The sequence below is a fragment of the Macaca nemestrina genome, chromosome 9, assembly GCF_043159975.1.
Source record: "Macaca nemestrina isolate mMacNem1 chromosome 9, mMacNem.hap1, whole genome shotgun sequence".
Taxonomy (NCBI): Eukaryota; Metazoa; Chordata; class Mammalia; order Primates; family Cercopithecidae; genus Macaca; species Macaca nemestrina.
The window spans coordinates 84,713,462-84,734,167 of record NC_092133.1 but is presented as its reverse complement, the minus strand read 5'-3'; positions in this window follow the sequence as shown (position 1 = coordinate 84,734,167).

The window sequence follows — 20,706 nt, the reverse complement described above, 5'->3', positions numbered from 1 at the left end:
CACCTCCCAGTTCACAAGCATCATTATGCCTGGCAACAACCCCAGGAACTGCATGTGATGTCATGATCATAGAGATTTGTTGGAGTTGGTCTATTCAGTGCCAGTCTTCTAAGTAAAATTGAGATAAAATACAATCGGAAGAAGTTGAATATGAAGAGAAGACTAGTGTCCTGACTTAGTAGCCCAGATATTCATATTAAAGACCTGGGAGTAGTCACTGAGTGCAAACTGGGTCTGAGAGCATGGTGGGCTGTGGCTGTCCACACCGCTCAAGGCTAGAGCGTGATGGAGGCACAGGGTATCCACAGCATGGGTACCAGTAGCTCCCATGGGGTGCTGGGGATTGGACTGAAGACTTGTGTAGTTTTCCACCCACATTCTATGGGGGAAAGGGACTCATCCTAGGAAGAGTGAGCAGGTAGGATCCAGGTCACATGGAAACAAGTGAAGGAAGAGAAGTGTTTAATCTGGAAAGAAGACAGACAGTTGGGACATCTAAACATTGGACTCATTGCATGCAAAGAAAGTTCTCACCTCACTCCTTTGGGTGGAAGAATGGACAGTGGGTGAGCTCTCTGGGAGACAGATAGTTTGTTCCCATAAGAAAGAGGATAATTATTTACCTAGGTCATTCTTTATTCCTAAAAAGATTCAAAGTAAGTGAAAAGAACAAAGTGATCCACAAATGCAACAGATTGTTTTGCTAGGCTGTGATCTGTGACTCTAGTGGTGGCCAAGTAGTTGTCACCTGTGCTCCAGCACGGAAGTCTTTGTTGAGGGTGGACCTCCAAACCTGGGCATGGAAGTGCAGCCACAATTCTTGTATGACAACACTGGGACCTTCCCATGAAGCTTAGCTACACAGGCAAGTCTGTGAGGTTGCAAAGTTGGTTTGGAACTTTCCTTTCTCCTGAAAAATGTGTCCACCTCTAGTAAAGTTCACTTTCCAGCCCTTGACTAAACCCTGGTGACCACAGGCTCCTGGCCTCACCATCAGGCATGGGGAATCCTAGACCAGCCGTCTCTCCAGTGCTCACATACAAAGGAAAATTAAAGCCAACAGCAGAATATGCAGCAACTAAAGTGGAGGGATGAAGCAGGAGGCAGGTTGGAAGAAGAGTCTGATGCCCCCAGGGGGCTCCCAGTCTGGGGAGCAGGCATCCTTCCCAAAGCAGCTTGTGCCTATCCCTGGCAGAGATGCTATTGCTTTTGCCAGGTCTGCCTAAGCCCTGGACTAAGTAATCCCCCCAGGATAGGGTCTGTTTGGGCAGGGCAGGAGGTGTTTTTAGTGTTGTTCAGTTGCAGTTGCCTTTGGGGAATGGGAAAAAGTGAGTCAGACACCATCCTTTGAATCTGGGAGCCCCTGCTGAACTTTGAAGAGACAAACTTTGAAGAGACAGGAAGGAACCCTCATTAGTCACTGTTTCTGTGGGGCCACACTGGGGAACAAAGGCTGCTCACGTGTGTTGGCGTGACAGGCTTTCCATGGGCCGTGACCAGCATGCTCAGGGGCAACAGCTTCCAGTGGAATTGTTTAAGCCTAAGGAAGCACCCCCAGCCCAGAATGCTCTTCAAGGCCCTTGCAGACCACTGCTGCCCACAGCCTTCACTGAGAGAGGAGCACAGAGGGGAAGTGGAGAGGGGAGGAGGAGGCTAATAATAGAGCTCATAGTCAAACTCAGACCAATCTGCTGGTCTTGGACAAGGAGTTTTGTGAGCAGAGAACTCATGCTGCTCTCCCTGGGCACATGGAAATTGGAATCCTAAGGTTGGCCTCTCCCTTAGGAAACCAAAAACTTAAACGTGTACGTACTCCACTCTGGGAATGACCCTAAAGAATTGATCCTGGGTTTTCAAAAAATACAGGAAAATGACGACTTCAGTATTATTCATAACAGCCAAAGCTTACAATAGACTAGTTAACCAAAAATAGAGGACTGGCCAATTAACCTACTGCATGTCCTCAGCCACAATCTGTAGGAAAAATGTGTAAGCACATGGGAATATGTTTATGCATCCAGTAAAAAATATAAAATCAATATATGAAAGAGTACAATTCCATTCACAATAACAAAGACATGAAATCAACCTAAATGCTCATCAACAGTGGACTAAATAAAGAAAATGTGGTACACGTGCACCATAAAATACTATGCAGCCATAAAAAAAGCACAAGATCATGTCCTCTACAGCAACATGGATGCAGCTGGAGGCCATTATCCTAAGTGAATTAACACAGGAACAGAAAACAAAATACCACACGTTCTCACTTATAAGTAGAAGCTAAACATTTTGTACATGTGGACACAAAGTTGGAAACAACAGACACGGAGGCCTACTTGAGGGTGGAGGTTGGGAGAGGGGTGAAGGTCAAAAAACTACTTATCAGGTACTATGCTCACTAGCTGGGTAATGAAATTATTTGTACAGCAAACCCCAGCAACATGTAATTTACCCATTTAACAAACCTGCACATGTACCCCCTCAACCTAAAATAAAAGTTGAAAAAGAGAAAAAAGTGTGTAATTGTATAGTCACAGCTATGTAAAAGGACAAAAACATCCACAGGAAAAGTCAAGAATGGAACAGCATCAAAATTGGAGTTAACTTTGTGTGATGGAAATGAGAATTATATTTTCTTTTCTATTTGGCATTTCCCAAACTGTCACCGATGAATGGATGTGTTTGATCATTACTTTTTTGCTTTACAAAATAACTTCGGGCGGAAACCAAGTCAACAGCCCTTCCATGAGTCTGTATGTGGCTCATGGGAGGTCACAGAAGAAGCCTCTCCCTGCAAAGGCTCCCATGTTGATGGGACTCAATGGAATTTAAAGACTTATAATCCACAGAAAGTTGCCTGGGGGTGGAGGTGCTGGCTCCACGACGCAGCTGTTGGTCAGAGCTTCATCTTGTCCTGCCCACAGGAGTCCTCACAAAGCCCCAGAGAAATCTGGCCATTCTCCAGGGGACAGAGCATCCTCCATGATGCTGCATAGGAGGCGATGTCTATCCTTGGGGTGTCCCATGACAAAGCTCATGGATTGAGGACCCAGAGAGTTGACTGTGTGTTCTCAGCCCCAAGTGGTCAGCATTGAAGGAGCATCACTGACCAGAAGAGGAGGCAGATGGTCACCTGGTCAGGTGTCAGGTCTCCTTGTGTCCTCTCCCTCTCACCTCCATCTCTTCTCTCATTGACCGTCACAAGATAAATGATTTTCTCACTCTTCCCAAGAGTCCAGCCCCATGACAGAGAAACACAATTGCCACATGTGTCCCATTTTCTGATCACAGAGACACTGGCAATCCTGTGTCAGGATGATGAGATGATTTGCACCTGGCAGGACTTGGCACACATCTCTGTGTTTCTCCATCACCATTACTATTTTTCTGCTATTCCCACCAAAGGAGGATGTTTTTGACCATGGGTATGCTTCCAGACCCCACCGACTTGTGCCAAAACAGTGTCATGGTCCCAGAAAGAATGTCTGTCTCTTAAGGGATTAAAAGCCATCAGCAAAGTAATTAGCTGCAGAATCTTCCACTGGGCCAACCTGAAGACAGATATATGAGCTCAGTGTTCCAAACACATCTGAAGACTTGGAAAGCATGCCAGAGATCACAGGAGCTGTGCACATGAGGAGTGTGCTTGCTGTTTATTTGCCCTTCTTACAGATGAGAAAACTAAGCTCAGACAGGGAGGAAGTGGCTGGCCCAAATTCCTGGCAGAACCAGGACAATATCTAAGATGCATCATACTATTGGAACACTTGTGACATAAAGCTCACGTCTCACATTCATGCAGCTAAGCAGAAAAATGACCCAGGGAACATGCATATTTGGAACCTCATGTATCACTTCTTCTGGATGGCAAGGTCTTTCTGGAATCTCTTGACTCTCAAGATTTCAAGGAACTCCTATTTTCTACCTGAAAGCTCTGTTATCAGTTGCCACCCAGTGGGCAACCCACCCACCCCCACACCATGATACATGAAGGAAAGGGCTCCTTGCTCCCTCTCTCCCGCCCCCATGGTGCTCAGACCTATGGGCTCCTGCTTGTGCATGGAAAAAAGCCCAGCTTTGCCGGAAATCTCTTGATGGCCCCCAGCGTTCAGATAGTAGGTCTGAAATCTGCTTCCACCCCTGAGCAACAGGACAGAGCAGTGGGAGAGACTTTGCTTAGGAAAAATTCTCACTGGACTCTCCCTACTTCAGACACTCACTTGGATCCTATTGCCATAATTGCCACGTATAAGAAATCTCTCCATGATAGTGTTGAGACTGCCAGTTTGTGCATTTCCTTAGGGAAAGAAAAATAGTATAGAGTGAACACCTACTACATGCCTTGTGGAACTGGGTAGAAGCAGTATGAACACCTCCATTTTACTACCGAGGAAACTGAGGCTCACAAAGGGTGAGCGACTTGCTCAAACTCACCTAGGAAGTATGCAGTGGAGCCGGGATCCAAGCTAGGTGTGTTTGCCTTCTCATCTTGCCCTGTCTCCTCCACACCTGGCTGTGGTCCTGAGTTCATTTCACCATAGTGCCATTAACCCCCACATTAAGGAGGAGAAAATGGAGGCCCAGCAAGATAGCATGGTGTCGTCTTCAAGCAAATATAGCACATAAAAGTGGCATTGTGTCCACTTATTCCTCAAAATTCCAGTAAAATGGCTAAATGGAATTAAAATCCATAAATCTATAAAGGAGAAAAGAAAAAGAGAGATGGCAGTGGATAAGAGGTATCAAAATTTGGAGAAGTTAGAAAGGCGAAAGCTGAGCCTACAGCAAGGAAGACAGTAAGAAGCCTGTGATCTGGCTCAGTAACACCTTGTACTCCAGTAACACCTCTGGAATGGGAGGTTCCAGGAACGATAAAGGTGGGAATGAGATGTGGAGCTAAAAAGAGAGGTTTTGTGGAACTCTGAACAAGAAAGAATGCATTCTCCCATCCTCTCCATACCCAGCAGAGCCAGGCGAGTTTCTTCCCAGAGCCCTCAGAACACTCGCAGTATCCATCCCTGGGAACCTGGAGAGAAGATGCTCTGGATTCAGGAATGTGAGTAACTGCTAAGGACTTGTGTAAGTGCCTTACTCCAAAAGGGATGAAGCGAACTTCCAGATGAGCCTTCACATCCTCCGCCCTTTCCCTCCTCCACTCCCTCAAGCCTGGCAACTACATTGCCCCTCCCCTGAGAGGAGATGGAAGCTCCAGAACTGTCCAGGAGAAAATGAACTGACATTTGGGGTCCCTCAATGGATGACCAGGTCCCTCATAATCACACTTCTGGGAAGGCTTTCAATAGACCAGCTCTAGTCCTCACTCACACACATGCCTGGGACTCAAAGTGTCCAATCAGCTTTTTGTGCCTTGGTCCGAATTTTAGTTTTATATTTTGTTTTGTTTGAATTTCAAATAGACATGTTTGAATTCATTAAACTTCTCAGCTCAGCGCACACTCTCACCATTGGCCCATGCAAGGTTCTCTATTGTTTTAGTCTGTTTCCCCTTTATCCTCAAGCCACAATACTGTCTCCCCATAAGCAGTCATTATGATGTACTTAATATAATTTCTTAAAATATATATTGTTGTACATATGTGAATTTCTAATTTACATATATGGTATTGAGATATTTCATTCTGTTTCTTACCTTCTTCGCTCAATGCTAAGTGCACTCTTTGTGGTGTATGGTTCTATGGACTTTGACAAAGGCATAGAGTCAAGTGTTTACGACTGAGTAGCATGCAGAACGTTCCATCCCCCTAAACACTCTCTGTTGAGGCCCTCTTGTGGTCAAACCTTCTTCCCTCCCCCAGCTCCTGGCAACTATTGATGTTTCCCATTCTATAATTTTGCTTTTTTTAAAATGTCACATCGGCGGCATCTTTTGGGTCTAACTTCTTTTACTTAGATACATGTATTTGAAATGTATCCTTATTGTTATTAAGTCAGTAGTTTATTCCTTTCTATTTCTGAGTTTTATTCCACCGTATGGCTGTACCACAGTTCGTTGATCCATTTACCTGTTAAAGGGTATCTTCATTATTCCCAGCTTTTGTTGATTATGAGTAACACCATGACAAGCAATTGCAAGTTTTTGTGTGGAAGGAAGTTTTCAGTTCTCCTGAGTAAATACCTAGGTGTGGGAATGCTGTGTCATCAGGCAAGTGGAGTTTTATAAGAAACTACCAAAGTGTTTTCCAAAGTGTCTACACCGTCTTGCATTCCTATCAATTACTAATGAGAATTCCTATTGCTCCACATCTTAACCAACATGTGATATTGACAGTAATTTTTTTTCAATTTTAGACATTCTGATAGAGGAAGAGTGCTGTCTCATTGTGATTTTAATTTGCATTTCCTTAATGACTAATTCTGTTGAGCATTTTATCATATGCTATTGGCCATCTCTGTAACTTCATCGGTAAATCATCTGATCAGATCTTTTGCTAGTTTTTAATTGGATTGATTTTTTTTATTGTTGACTTTTAAGAGTTTTTAATATTTTCTCAACACAAATTATGAGACACTCAATTGACAAATATTTTCTCCCAATCTCTTATTTTCTATCTCCTATTTTTCTTCTAGAAGTTTTTTTCTAGAAAGTTTATATTTTTGGTTTTACCTGTAAGTCAATGATGCCTTTTAAGTTTATTTTTGTTATATACATGATGAGAATGAGGTGTGGATCAAAGATTTGTTGTGCATATGGATGTACAATTGCTCCATCATCCTTTGCTCAAAATACTATCATTTCTTCACTGAATTGTCTTAGTACCATTTTCAAAATCAGTTGGCTATGTATATGTGAGTCCATTTCTGGGCTCTTTACTTTGTTCCATAGTCTATTTGTCTGTCTTGACACAAATACTGCATTGTTTTGATTACTGCAGTTCTGTAAGTTTTGAAATTGGTAAATGTTAGTTTTCCAAACTTGTTCTTTTTCAGGGTTTTGGTTATTCCAGGTCCTTTCGATTTCCATATGAATTTTAGAATTGTTTATCAGTCTTACAAAAAATCCTTTTAGATTTTTATTAGCATAGCATTGAATCTGTAAATCAATTTGAGGAAAATTAACATCTTAATATTAAGTTTTCTGATCTGTGAATAAAGTGTTCCTCACCATTTGTTTAGATCTTTAATTTCTCTCAACAATGACCTAGAATCATCAGTCTCCTAGTCTTTCTTTATCAGGTGTGTCCCTAGATGTTTCACATTTTTTGATCCTATTATAAATGGGGCTGTTTTCCAATTTTAATTTCCGATTTTTTGATTTGGTAGACATACAATTTTTTATGTTAAGCTTGTTTTGCACAACTTTGTTACACTCATATGTCAGTTCTAAGGATTTTAAATTTATTTTTAGTTGACAAATATTATATATATTTATGATGTGCAACATGTTGCTTTGAAATATGTATACATTGTGGAATGGCTAAGTGAGCTAATTAACATACGCATTATTTCACATACTTATCTTTTTGTGATGAGACACTTAAAATCTACTCTGTGCAATTTTCAAGATTTTCAAAATTTTCAAAATTTACTCTGTGCAAATTTCATTGATTATGTACTATTAACTATAATCATCATGTTGTACAGTAAGATCTCTTGATCTTATTCCTCCTATCTAACCCTACTAGCTTTTTAATAGATGCTCTTCTTTTTCAAAGTGTGCTAGTTATTCGTACACTTTAATTCTTCCATGTAATTTTATAACCATTTTGTTAAGTTCACTTAAAAAAACCTTCCAGAATTTTAATTGGAGTTGCATTGGATTCATAGATTAAATTTGAGAGGACTAAAATGAATACAATGTTAATTCTTTCCATATATGAATCAGTTTTTATCTTAGACATTTTAATGAGGCATTCATGTTGTCACCAAGAAGGCTGTGATGGTTAACTTGATATGTTAACTTGACTTGGCTAAGGGGTGTCCAGACAGCTGGTAAAGTATCATTGCTGAGTGTTTCTGTGAGGGTAATTCCAGAAAAGATCCACATTTGAATGGAGGAACTGAGTAAAGCAGATGGCCCTTCCCAGTGTGGGTGGGCATCATCCAATCCCTCAAGGTCCTGATTAGAATAAACAGGCAGAGGAAGGGAGAGCCATTCTCTCTGTTTGAGTTGGTACATCCATATTCTCCTGCCTTCAGACTTTGGTGGTCCTGGTTCTCGGCTTTTGGGCTCAATCTGGGACTTAGATCAACAGCACCCTGAACCTCAAGCCTGATTTACACCAGTGTCTTTCCTGGGTCTCTAGCTTGCAGATGGCAGATCATGGGACTTTTTGGCCTCTATAAATGTGTGAGCCAATTCTCATAATAAATCTATTCTGTTATGTGTATCTATATATAGCCTATTGGTTCAGTTCCTCTGGAGAACCCTGACTAATACAAAAGAATTTCTATTATTTGTTAGCATAATTCCTGGGTCCTTCACTGTGAATGACATCTGATCTTCTACTATTTTTCTAGTTAGATATCATTTCTATAAGCTTTCTGGCTTTTGGGAACTGTATCTAGCCACATTACTGAACTTTCTTGTGACTTCTCATAGATTTTGTCTTGTTTGTTTTGTTTCATTCTTGGGTTCCTAGTGACTGTCTCTTCAATGTGAATGAATGGCAAAGGATCCTTGGGCATTTGAGGAAAGTCTGCAGCATGACAGACAGATGCCAAATAAAACAGAGGTGATGGAGGAGGCAACAGAAGCAAAAGAAGACCTCCAATAGGCTTGCATTAAGATTCTCAGATAGGCCAGGGAAAAAAATTGCATAAAAGAAGAACAAGAAGGTATAAGAATTAAACTGGCAATAAAAAAGAATTATTAGAAATAAAAATATATAATAACTAAAATATTTTAAACAACAAAGACATTTGGAGATAAAAGTTTTAAAAATTTGCCAGAAACTAGAACTGCAACAAAAAAAGATTGGCATTTTTTTGTATATTTGCTGACCACATGTATGTCTTCTTTTGAGAAGTGTCTGTTCATATCCTTTGCCCATTTTTAAACGAGATTCTTTGTGTTTTGCTTATTGAATTGTTGAAGTTCCTTATAGATTCTGGATATTTGACCTTTGTTGGATGTGTTGTTTGTGAGTATTTTCTCCCCTTCTATAGGTTGTCTGCTTACTCTGTTGATAGTTTATTTTTCTGTGCAGAAGCTGTTTGATTTAATTAGGTCCCACTTGTTAATTTTTGTTTTTGTTGCAATTTCTATTTTTTCCTTTTTCTTTTCTTTTTTCTTTTTTTTTTTTTTTTTTTTTTTTGATGGAATTTTGCTCTTGTCACCTAGACTGGAGTGCAGTGGTACCATCTCAGCTCATTGCAACCTCTACCTCCTGGGTTCAAGTGATTCTTCTGCTTCAGCCTCCCAAGTTGCTGGGATTACAGCACCTGCCATCATGCCTAGCTAATTTTTTGTATTTTTAGTAGAGATAGGGTTTTGCCATGTTGGACTGGCTGGTCTCTAACTCCTGACCTCAGGTCATCCACCTGCCTCGGCCTCCCAAAGTGCTGGGATTACAGAAGTGAGCCACTGTGCCAGGCCTTTTTGCAATTTCTTCTGGAGACTTAGTAATAAATTATTTGCCAAGGGCAGTATCGAGAATGGTATTTCCTAGATTTTCTTCTAAGATTCTTATAGTTTGGGATCTTACATTTACATCTTTAACCCATTTTGAGCTAATTTTTGTATACAGTGAAAGGCAGGGGTTCAGTTTTATTCTTCTGCATGTGACATAGGGAGTCCTTTCCCCATTGCTTGTTATTATAGACTTTGTCGAAGATCAGACGGTTGTAGGTGTGTAGCTTTATTTCTCGGCTCTCTATTCTATTCCATTGGTTTTTGTGTCTGCTTTTGTAGTAATGCCATGCTGTTTTGGTTACTATAGCCTTGTGATATAGTTTGAAGTTGGATAATTTGATGCCTCTGGCTTTGTTCTTTTTGCTTAGGATTGCTTTGGCTATTTGGGCTCTTTTTTGGTTCCGTATGAATTTTATAATAGTTTTTTTCTAATTATTTGAAGCAACATTGGTACTTTGATAGGAATAACAATGAATCTGTAGATTGGCTTCAGGCAGTATAGCCATTTTAACAATATTGATTCTTCTGATCCATGAGCATGGGATATTTTTCCATTTGTTTGTATCATCTATGATTTCTTCCAGCTGTGTTTTGTAGTTCGCCTTATAGAGATCTTTCACCTCCTTGGTTAAATGTATTCCTACGGGGTGTGTGTGTGTGTGTGTGTGTGTGTGTGTATTGTAAATAGGATTGCTTTCTTCATTTGGCTCTCAACTTGAACATTATTGGTGTATAGAAATAATACTGATGTTTGCACATTGATTTTGCTTCCTGAGACTTTACTGAAGTGGTTTATCAGACTAGGAGCCTTATGGCAGAGTCATTAGGGTTTTCTAGGTCTAGAATCACATCATCAGCAAAGAGAGATAATTCGATGTCTTATTTTCCTATTTGAATACCTTCTATTTCTTTCTCTTCCCTGATTGCTCTGGCTAGGACTCCCATTACTATGACAAATAGGAGAGGTGAGAATGAGCATGCTTGTCTTGTTCTAGGTTTTAAGTGCAAAGCTTCCAGCTTTTGCCCATTCAGTGTGATGTTGGCTGTGGGTTTGTCATAGGCGGCTCTTAATGTTTTGAGAAATAAAAACCACAATAAAATACCATCTCACCACAGTCAGAATGGCTATTACTAAAAAGTCAATAAATAACAGATGTTGGATAGATTGTAGAGAAAGGGAATGCTTATACACTGTGGGTGGGGATTCAAATTAGTTCAGCTACTATGGAAATTAGTTTGGAGATTTCTCAAAGTACTTAAAACCGAAATACCATTTGACCCAGTAATCACATTACCAGGTGCATATCAAAAGGAAAATAAATTGTTCTACCAAAAAGCACATGCACTTGTATATTCATCACAGCACTATTTACAATAGCAAAGACATGGAATCAATCTATACACTGTGGAATACTATGCAACCATTAAAAATAATTTCCTCTGCAGCAACACAGATTCAGCTGGTGGCCAATATCTTAAGCAAGTTAACACCGAAACAGGAAATCAAGCACCATACGTTCTCATTTATAAATGGGAGATAAACATTGGATACACATGGACAAAAAGATTAGAACAATAGCCTCTGGGAACTACAAGAAGTGGAAGAGTAAAAGTGGAGGTAGGGTGGGAAAACTACCTATCAGGTACGACGCTCACTACCTTGATAATGGGCTCATTCATACCCCAAACCTCAGCAACACACAATTTACCCATATAACAAACCTTCACATGTACCCCCTGGATGTAAAATAAATGTTGAACAAATAAATAAATATTTAAAGAGAGAGAGAGATTAGAAACAGAGGAAGTAATTAGAAAATTTCTTAGATTGGAAGGACATGTGTTTCTACACAGAAAGAGTCTACACAGTGTCCAGCACAATGTATAGCAGAAACACCCATGAAGGTGCATCAGCATGAAGATTGAGAATACAGGGAATCAAAAGAAGATCCTAAAACTTCCAGAGGGAAAAACTGGAGAAGAAAGGTTACACAGAAAGAAATAGAAATAAAGGACATTGAACTTCTCAGTAGGCATTCTGGAAGCTAGGCTAGTTCCAGAGTGTAACAGTGATCCATGCCTTGAGGGAAAAGCCCAAGAAGAAATGTATCAAACTCGGATGTTAAGGACGGTCAGAGAGGAGACAAGATTCCCAAAGCATAGCTAGGTGGGACAGCAACGGATGGAGTCCAGGCCTGCCTAAATGTTGCTAAGATGGAAATTACCTTTTGCAGGGGAAGATTTGACTTGGGAGAATGGCACTGGATAAGATAAATGTGGACAATGGATGCACCCCAGAAGACTGGAACTTACTAAACTCCACATCTTTATTTAAGTGGGATTTCCCAGGACAAAAGTCTACAGAAAGATACTAAGAAAGGAAAAACAACAACAAAAGAATAGGAAAGAAGTTTTGCCGAACGGACCCAATAAACAGCATTTACTTTCTTTCCTTCAGCTATCACCGGATCTCTGCTTTAGATTTTGACAACAGTAACCTCAACGTGGCTTTCACTAAATACAAAAAGCTGAAAACATTGCTTTGCCTGCATTAACTGCCCTAATAGCTGAGGATTTGCCTCTGTTTTCTAAATTCAATGGGTCCCTGAATGGTGCTATAATTAGAAGTTCAGAGTTTGGTAGACCCTTGGGATTAGGTTGTACTGTTCCCTTCTGACTCACTTTGGAGTCTTCCATGGGGAGAAGCTAAACTGCTCACCAGGGATGCCAGGTGCATGAATAAAGGGGCAGTGGTTGATCCTGGGGAGCAGTGGCCTCATGGCAGCAGCTGAACAGTCCTCTGGCTGCTGACTCCTCCTTCAGGACAGACTTGCCTCAGTTGAGCACAGGCTAAACCAAGAGGAGTTCAGAGATGAAATGAAGAACCAAGAGCTCTCATCCTTGCAAATGCATTGGAAAGAGCAGCTATAGCCTCGTGTCTCCTCAGTCTCCCCAGGGCGCAGGAGGGCTTCCTAACTGGTAATTCTGGGATGGGCACTGAGGACAGCAACAAGCTTCTTCTCTCTGGATGAGCTTGCCCTTGTGCCTTGTCACCTCCTCCTGCCCCACTGCCCTTCATGTGAGCAATCAGGACACAGGACCCTCATGGACAGTGGTGGTAAGTCCCCAAGCCTCAGCAGCTTCACTGTCATTGCAGGCTCACTATGTAATCTTCCTCAAATGGGAGATTAGGGATCCAGTAGCTCCCACTTTGTTCTTCTGCCATCTTAGAGAGCTCAGGAGGTGGGAAATGTGGAGGACCTCACACCCTACACACTGCCTTGGACAGGAAGTGATAATTGACTTCTGCTCATATTTTCATTGGCAAGAGCTAGCCACACAGCCTCCACCAATTGCAATGAAGGCTGGGAAATACAGAAGAAGAGTACAGACACTCAGCAGGAGAGCGTCAGCCATCCCTACCACCCTCTGACTGCACAAGACAAGCTCCACTGTCCTTGCCTTGGGTTCTCCAGCTTTCCATGGCTTCCACCCAGAGCCCTATGACCTACCTGGGCCCCACCCAGATGCCCCTCCCGCATCTACTCCCCCTTTCTGAGCCCTCCTCATTAGTTGCCCATATCCATCCTTCTCTGAAGCCCCAAGATCCTGCTATAGGTCAGGTCCCTGACACTTCCTGCCTGGGACACTATGACAGCCTCCTTCCTCAACCCCTGCCTCGGCTCCTCGCTTCCCTGGTTCCCCTGCCTGAGTCCCCACTGAGTTCTCTCTAAACATAAGCCTGACTGTGTTCCTCTCAGACTTTTAACTCTTGTGACTCTCAACAACCCAAGGCTACAAGGTTGAGTCCAAACTCCACAGAGTCTTCTCAAGCCCCATTCCTGCCTCTTCGGCATCCCTCCCATGACAGTCCAGGAGTTATCCCTACAGAGCTTCCAGCAATTCCCAACACATTTATGCATTTCCTAATTCCAGGACTTGGAATCCTCTTCCCTGCTGCCTGCCTGGTGAACATCCTCTGCTTGCAGGAAGCAGGACTATCTCTCCCTCTGTGAGGGTGCCCATCATGAAGCTGACCACAGAATTAATCATCCAGATCAGGGCACTTCTGAGAATGACAGAGGTCACTAGGTGTGAGTGGGGATGGTCCCAAGCAAACCCTGTCCGTGAGCACCCAGGCAGAGCTGATCTCTCTAGGCTGTGTGCAGCCGACTATGTCCCCACCTCCCCTAATGATTACCTGGCTCACACGACTGTGAGCCCTGCAAGTGCTGCAGTGCCAATTAAAGAGAAATGCAGACTCCTCACCAAAGACAAGAGGACCCAGGCCTGGCCCTGCCACCTCCTGCGTCTCCCTGGCTCTGGTCTGCAGCCTGCACCATGAACATCCCAAACTCACTGCTAAGTGGTCCCCTCGCCTGCCCTTTGATGGTTGGCAACTAAGCTTCATCGGGTCTCTGCAGGCCTTTCCTCCCCAGGTGAACCCAACCACCTGCCACTGTCACATCCTCCCAGCTGGCCCTGCCTCCTGTCTTTCCTGGAGCCACCCTGCCAGAAACCATCTTGTGACTGACTACATTTTCTACTTAAGGGTTTATTGTCACCTTGCCCACTGGAATACAAACTGCACAGAGAGAGGAGTAGGGGGGTGGCTGGTCCTGCAGCTTGTCCTCTGAGTTTCCAGGATCTGGAGCTGGCCCTGGCAGAGTTGGAGGAGCACTCCCAGAACTGCCCCAGGCTGGGAGGCCTCCCTGCCCCACTTCCTCCACCTCTTGGGCCTGGCTCAGCCCTGCCCTTTCATGAACAAATGTAAATGAATACCTCAGGAGGGGCAAGGCTTAGCCAGAATGACCTGGACCCCTGTTCTGTGACTGGGCCTCGGAACACGGTCTCCAGGGTGACCCCGCCAGTCTCTGCTCTCAGGCAGGCCCGGCCAGGAACACAGACGCCACAGCCACATGCACGCCTTGTCAGACGCAGATCCTCCCGGCTGCACCATAAAACCCTAACTAGGCACATAAAAGCTGCCTGCCAGCCTGCCAGGTGCCTCTGTAGGCTCCAGAGAGGCGCTGACGGGCCCCCAAGGTGGCGAGGGTCCAGGAAACAATGGCACCACAGCTGCATAGGGACCCGGACACCTGGCTCCTGGACATAAGAGGTGTCTCAGCGAGGCTGTGGGTGGTCCGCTTAAAAAACACCAGCCAGCTGCCCCGTCACTCTGAGGGGTAGGAGACCTAGCATCATGGAGGGTGGTTTAAAGAATGATGTTTAAACCTCAAGATGCGCTGTCAAGGCACATGTTACACAGGCACTATGCTTGCGGAGTCAAAGGTCATTCAAGGTCATGCAGCCACAGCCAGCTTCTCCTCCACCCCTTGCTGTCTGATCGGGACAGCCACTCCCCCTGTCTGCTGCCTTCCATAGACCTCCTCCAGGTCTGGAGAGAACCTCCTTCAGGTCTGTCTGAAGCCAGGTACCACCCCCGTGAGAACAAAGGGCTGTCACCTCCTGAATCCAGCTCCAGCTAGGGTGGCAGCTTGAGGAGGCGGATGATGACCGGACTCCAAGCTTTGTCTCATGCACCACCTTGTTCAGTGCCCAGCCTCAGCAAGGACCGAGCCCTGTGCCTCTGCCCATGACAGTCCCTGGGCCTCTGAGCTGCCTGCAAGGCCACTCTGCTCCAGCAGCTAGCAGACGCCGCTGCCTCCTCCTCTCCAGGGTCCTGACGCCGTCGTCCTGCTGTCTGTGATTGCCTGAATGCCTCTGAAGTCCAGGGGTATCCTGACCCCCCACTTTAGCCAGACACTCGCCGTTCCTGGGAAGCTCATGGCTGCTCCCCTCTCTGCCTGCATTTCTTTGAGCCCTGCCTACAAAGCCTGTCCTTCTTTGCCTGTGCTGCTTCCTTCCCAGCTCAGTCACCACCTCCAGGAAGCCTTTTGGGCCTCTCCACTCAGGCCCCGTTAGGGTCCCCCAGTGAGAGCCCTGCCATTGCTGCCACCTCCCACCCGCCCCTCTGTCCTCACCTTGTGCCCTGACCTTACTCTCAGTCCCCAGAAGCTGCCACCCCCTGACCAGCTTTGGACACCCCTGCTCTTAGTTTCTGCAAACCCAGAACTACCTGCCCCAGTGCTCAGCTCATGGAAGTTCCTCAGGAAGCATCTCCACATGGATGTTGAAAAGAAAAAAAAAAATCTCCAAGTCCCACAGGGTGCAGTGGGAGTCCAAAATCGGGACTCCAAAAGGCCTGTGAGCCTGGCTTGGGGAGGCAGGGCTAGCGTCTCCCTAGTTGCACCCAAGGGGCATTCCAGCACCTGCTCCAGCCTTCTGTCATCAGCAGGTGACACAAAGCTCATCCTTCCCGCCAGACATAACCTGACAGGGTGGTTACTCAAGATGGGGGAATAGCCTTGCTGCTCAGCAGACCTTATGGAGTCCTGGGGTTAGGCCAGGGTTCTGGGGTGCAGAGATGACAGCAGAGCCACCTGAGGGGAGGCTTCCTCTGCCACACCATGTAGGGGTCACCCGCCCACCCATTCCGTGGAGCCCCACAGCATCTCACACTTCCTAACACCCCAAATAGAAGCCCTTCCAGCCATCAGAAAGAATGCATAGAAGCTGACGGGTTCAGAGAAGGAGCATGGCTGAGGAGCCCAGGTTATTCTTAATTATTTTCATGCCCCAGGTGAGTCATAAGCCAGCCATTCAAGCTCTTGTACCTCACAGGGTGGGCCAAAAGAAATCCCACCCAAACCAAATAGTTAGCTGTAACAACATACAATAATAACAATTAAATGCAATAACGTAAGCTATGCAGGAAGAAACTATAACTGAATATTTAATCTAAGGAGAGAGATGTCACAAGGCTTAAAAGTATCAATGACATGAAGAAGAATTATACTTGCCTTTATAAAAGTGTAAAACTTGATACATAAAAAATAAGCTTAGTAATATCACTATTTTGGGGATAGCAGTTTTAAATACGTACAAAAGCTCTGCAAATATTTGTACTCTTTGAGCAAATAATTTCACTTCTGCAAATCTGTTCTTTGGTACTATTTAGCAAATTATTTGCAAAAGCCAAAATAATTATAAATATGAAAAAAGGTATTTAGGCACAAAGATGTTCTTTTTGATATTGTTTATAATATGAGAAAACTGGAATAAACAGCAAGGGAAGATTGGTTAACTGAACCATGGCAAAGCTAACGAATGAAATACACAGTCAATTGGCTGAACGTAGTGACTCATACTTGCAGTCCCAGCACTTTGGGAGGCTGAGACTGGCAGATCACTTGAGGCTAGGAGTTCAAGTCCAGGTTGGTCAACATGGTGAAACCCTGTCTCTACTAAAACTACAAAACAAAACAAAAAAAGTTAACCAGGCGTGGTGGTGCACACCTCTGTATTCCCAACAAATCAGGAGGCTGAAGCATGAGCATTGCTTGAACCCAGAAGGTGAAGATTTGCAGTGAACTAAGATTGTGCCACTGCACTCCAGCCTGGGCAACAGAGTGAGACTGTGTCTCAAAAAAAAAAAAAAAAAAAAAGAAAAAAGAAAGAAAGAAATATACAGTCAGTTAAAATATGTTTTAATATAGATGTAGAGGATACAAATCCAGTTTTCTTACATGGATAAATTACATAGTCTGGGCTTTTACTATAACCATCACCCAAATAGTATATACTATACCCTTTATGTAATCTCTCCCCCCTCCCACCTTCCCACCCTTCCAAGTCTCTAATGCCTATTATTCCACACTCTGTGGTGTATGTTTTTGAAAGTTTATTTGTGATATTAAACAAATGCTTATGTTCTAACACTTAGTGACAAAAAGAAAATCCACATCTATTGACTACAGACAGATCAACTGTATGAAAAATAAGACATTCACAGAGAAAGGATGGAAGAGACTTGAACCACCTGGTAATGGTAAGTCTGGGTGGTACAAAAATAGAGAATTCTTTCTATCTCTGCTTTGGAGATGTTCCATGTATTCTCCAATGAGTTGTATGCACATTTATAATAAGAAAGCATCTATTCAGCCCCCTGCAAGTTGGTATTTTTGCCTGACAGCTCTGATGTGGGGGTGCAGGTGCTAATATAGCATCATGGGTGAGGCTTTCTTGGGGTCCCTGGTCACAGAGGGCACCCCTGAAAGTGGGGACAGACACCAAAAGCTGTACTGTGTACCAAAATGGGCAGAAGGAAACAGCAAGCCCCGCAGAGGAATGCATATTGAGAAGCACTCTGTCTGATGAGTTTTACCTAAAGTAGAAATATGTAATAAACACTAGAGTGCTAGACTGGGTAACAACAAATGCTCACAAGGAGGAAAATCAGGGGAAATCTAATAGAATTCCAACTGCTTCATTTAGGGCTGAAATCATCTCATGCAATATGTTCATTTGGTTAATTTGAACCTGAAGCAAGGACATCACTGGGCAAAGTGGCACTAGAAGAATCCATCTCAAGTCTAGTTGGCTTTGGAGGGCATTGGCTTTAACTGTCAGGCTGGCCCTGACAGCAGGAATAGTGCAGAGGCTCAGGAGCTCCCGTTCCGTGGAACCAGCGGCAGCTGCAGCGTGACATGGGCACTGTGGACACAGGAGGAGAGGAGGTCTCCCCGACAAGTCCTTCCCAGGAAGCAGAAGACCCTGGTGGCAGCCCCTCACTACCTCCCTCCTGGGAATCTCCCCAGCCCATCTTCCAAGACCCTCTCGATGCAGCCCCCTCCCTGCTGACTGCCCTCCCAATGGCCCCCATGTCCATAGAAGGTGCCGACCTAACCATCTAGTTTCCTTTGCAGTCTGTTTCACCCTGTGCTCACCATGTCCAGCCCACCATGCAGTTTACTCCTCTCTGAAAACAGCTAAATGTCAGAGAAGGGCATCAATGCATATTATCATGAACAGAGGGAGTCCCAGGAGGCAGCACCTGGCATCGGAGGAGGATGGAGGGGTGTGGACAGAGCTTGGCCAGGCAGGGGGTCATCGTATGCATGTGTATGGGGCCCGGTCGGCACAGCAGGATGTGGAAGGGAGCAGAGGGGTGGCTGCGGGCTGGCGATCCCACAACCCTGAGTGAGCAGCAGCATGAGCTTGGAGGAGTCAGGAGCCAGGTTTCGTGGGCAGCAGGGCACTGCCACAACTCCCCGCCCCGCCACCAGAGGACCTGGCTTCTCCTAGGATGGCCTGAGAGGGAAGTAACCAAGGCTGAGGCCGGCACACACAGGTGGAGGCCAGAGTGTGGATTGATCTCTGGGTTCTTCACCCAGCAGGCCGAGGAGCTGTTCACACGATGGCCTTGGATTGTCTCCACGCTGGAAATGGAGGTGTAGGAGGACATTGTCCCTGTGCAGGCCACGGTGGGACAGGGAGAAACCAGCAATGCCAGCCCCGGAGGCACTTACTGTAGCTTTTCTCGGCCCAGGACTGAGGGTTTCCTGAAATGCGGGATGTTCAGTGCTAAAACCAGGAGGATTCAGGGTAGATGAAGATGATCACCCTAGCCCGGCGATGAGCCGAGAGCTGCATGTGCTTTCCACAAACCTTTTGCTCTTCACAGCACCCCGAGGAATGTTCATCATTATCTGCATTTTTCAGCAGAGGAGCCTGCCAAAGCCTTGTACTGTTAGCAAGAAGCTGGCCCCAGAGAGGCTGATCCCAGAGGTGAGCCGGGCACAGCAGCCCTAGCAGCCAGGAAGGAGGCAGTGCTGAGGCAATGTGCGGGAGCCCCAGGGTCTCCAAGGTGCGAGGGGCTCAGCCACCAGCCTGAATCCACAGCTCTGCTTGCTGGGTCCACCTACACGGGGCAGGTTAGGTCCACGGGAGGGCATCAGGGCTCTACCCACAGAGGTAGAGGCACACAGATCACAGCATTGCTTTAGCTGTGATGGTATCCAGCTGGATGTAAGCCCGCCAATGCCTCCCAGAGTCTGACCTACTGCAGATAGGAGGTGGCGCGTGGAGAAGGGCCATGGCGACAGGGGAAATGTTAGCAAGAAACCGAGAAGGTCCCGGGAGGCCAATATTGTGAGTCCTCTGGACTGAAGAACACCGGTTGGGAGATACTCTGTAGCCTGGAGCACATTCACAACGGTGGGAAGGAGTCAGGAAACACACTGAACTTCTGTGTAAACAATAAATGATGGGACAGAGTAAGTGAAAACAATCTACCTGTTAAAAAATCATGCCACCATAATAAATAAGTCTGGTTTCATAAAAGCTGGGCTCTGCTCAAGGGATATAGAATGTACTGGACATTCATCATTTTGCATGTCCCAAACAGCTCACCCTTCATCAAATAGCAAATCCCTCCACCACCAAGAGCCACATACCTCCTTCCACAATTGATCCAGACTTGGGCACCTGCCTCATGCCAGGCCAATCAGTCCACCTCTGGCATCCCCAACCTGGGCTGTCAGGGAGTCATGCCTTTCCTCCTTGGTCATAAACCATGGCAGAGAGGGCTCAGAGATGCTGGACTCATGACCTCCATACATTCACCCCCTCCACTAATCTGTCATAGGAGAGAATGATGCTGATACCTGAGACCAGAAGAAAATGTTTATGGCAGTAGTTGGCAAACTACAGCCCACAGGCCAAATCCAGGCCACCATCATTTTTTTATTTTTATTTTTTATTTTTACTTTCATTTTTGAGACAGAGTCTCGGTCTGTTGCCAAGGCTGGAGGGCAGTGGCGCTATCTTGGCTCAGTGCAACCTCCTCCTCCCTGGTTCAAGCAACTCTCTGCCCCAGCCTCCCGAGTAGCTGGGATTACAGGCACCTGCCACCATGCCCGGCTAATTTTTTGTGGTTTTGGTAAAGATGGGGTTTCACCATCTTGGCCAGGCAGGTCTTGAACTCTTGACCTTGTGATCCACCCGCCTTGGCCTCCCAAAGTGCTGGGATTACAGGCCTGAGCCACCGCACCCCACCCATCATTTTTGTATATAAAGTTTTATTGGCACACAGCCATGCCCATGCATTGACATATTGTATATAGTTGCATTCACAGGCACAGTTAAAACCATATGGCCCACAAAGTCTGTAATATTGACTGCCCGGCCCCGAGAGCAAACATTTGCTGCCTGTGGGTCCACATGGCAGTCGGAATGTTGATAGGGCTACCTTACACATCACTCTCACT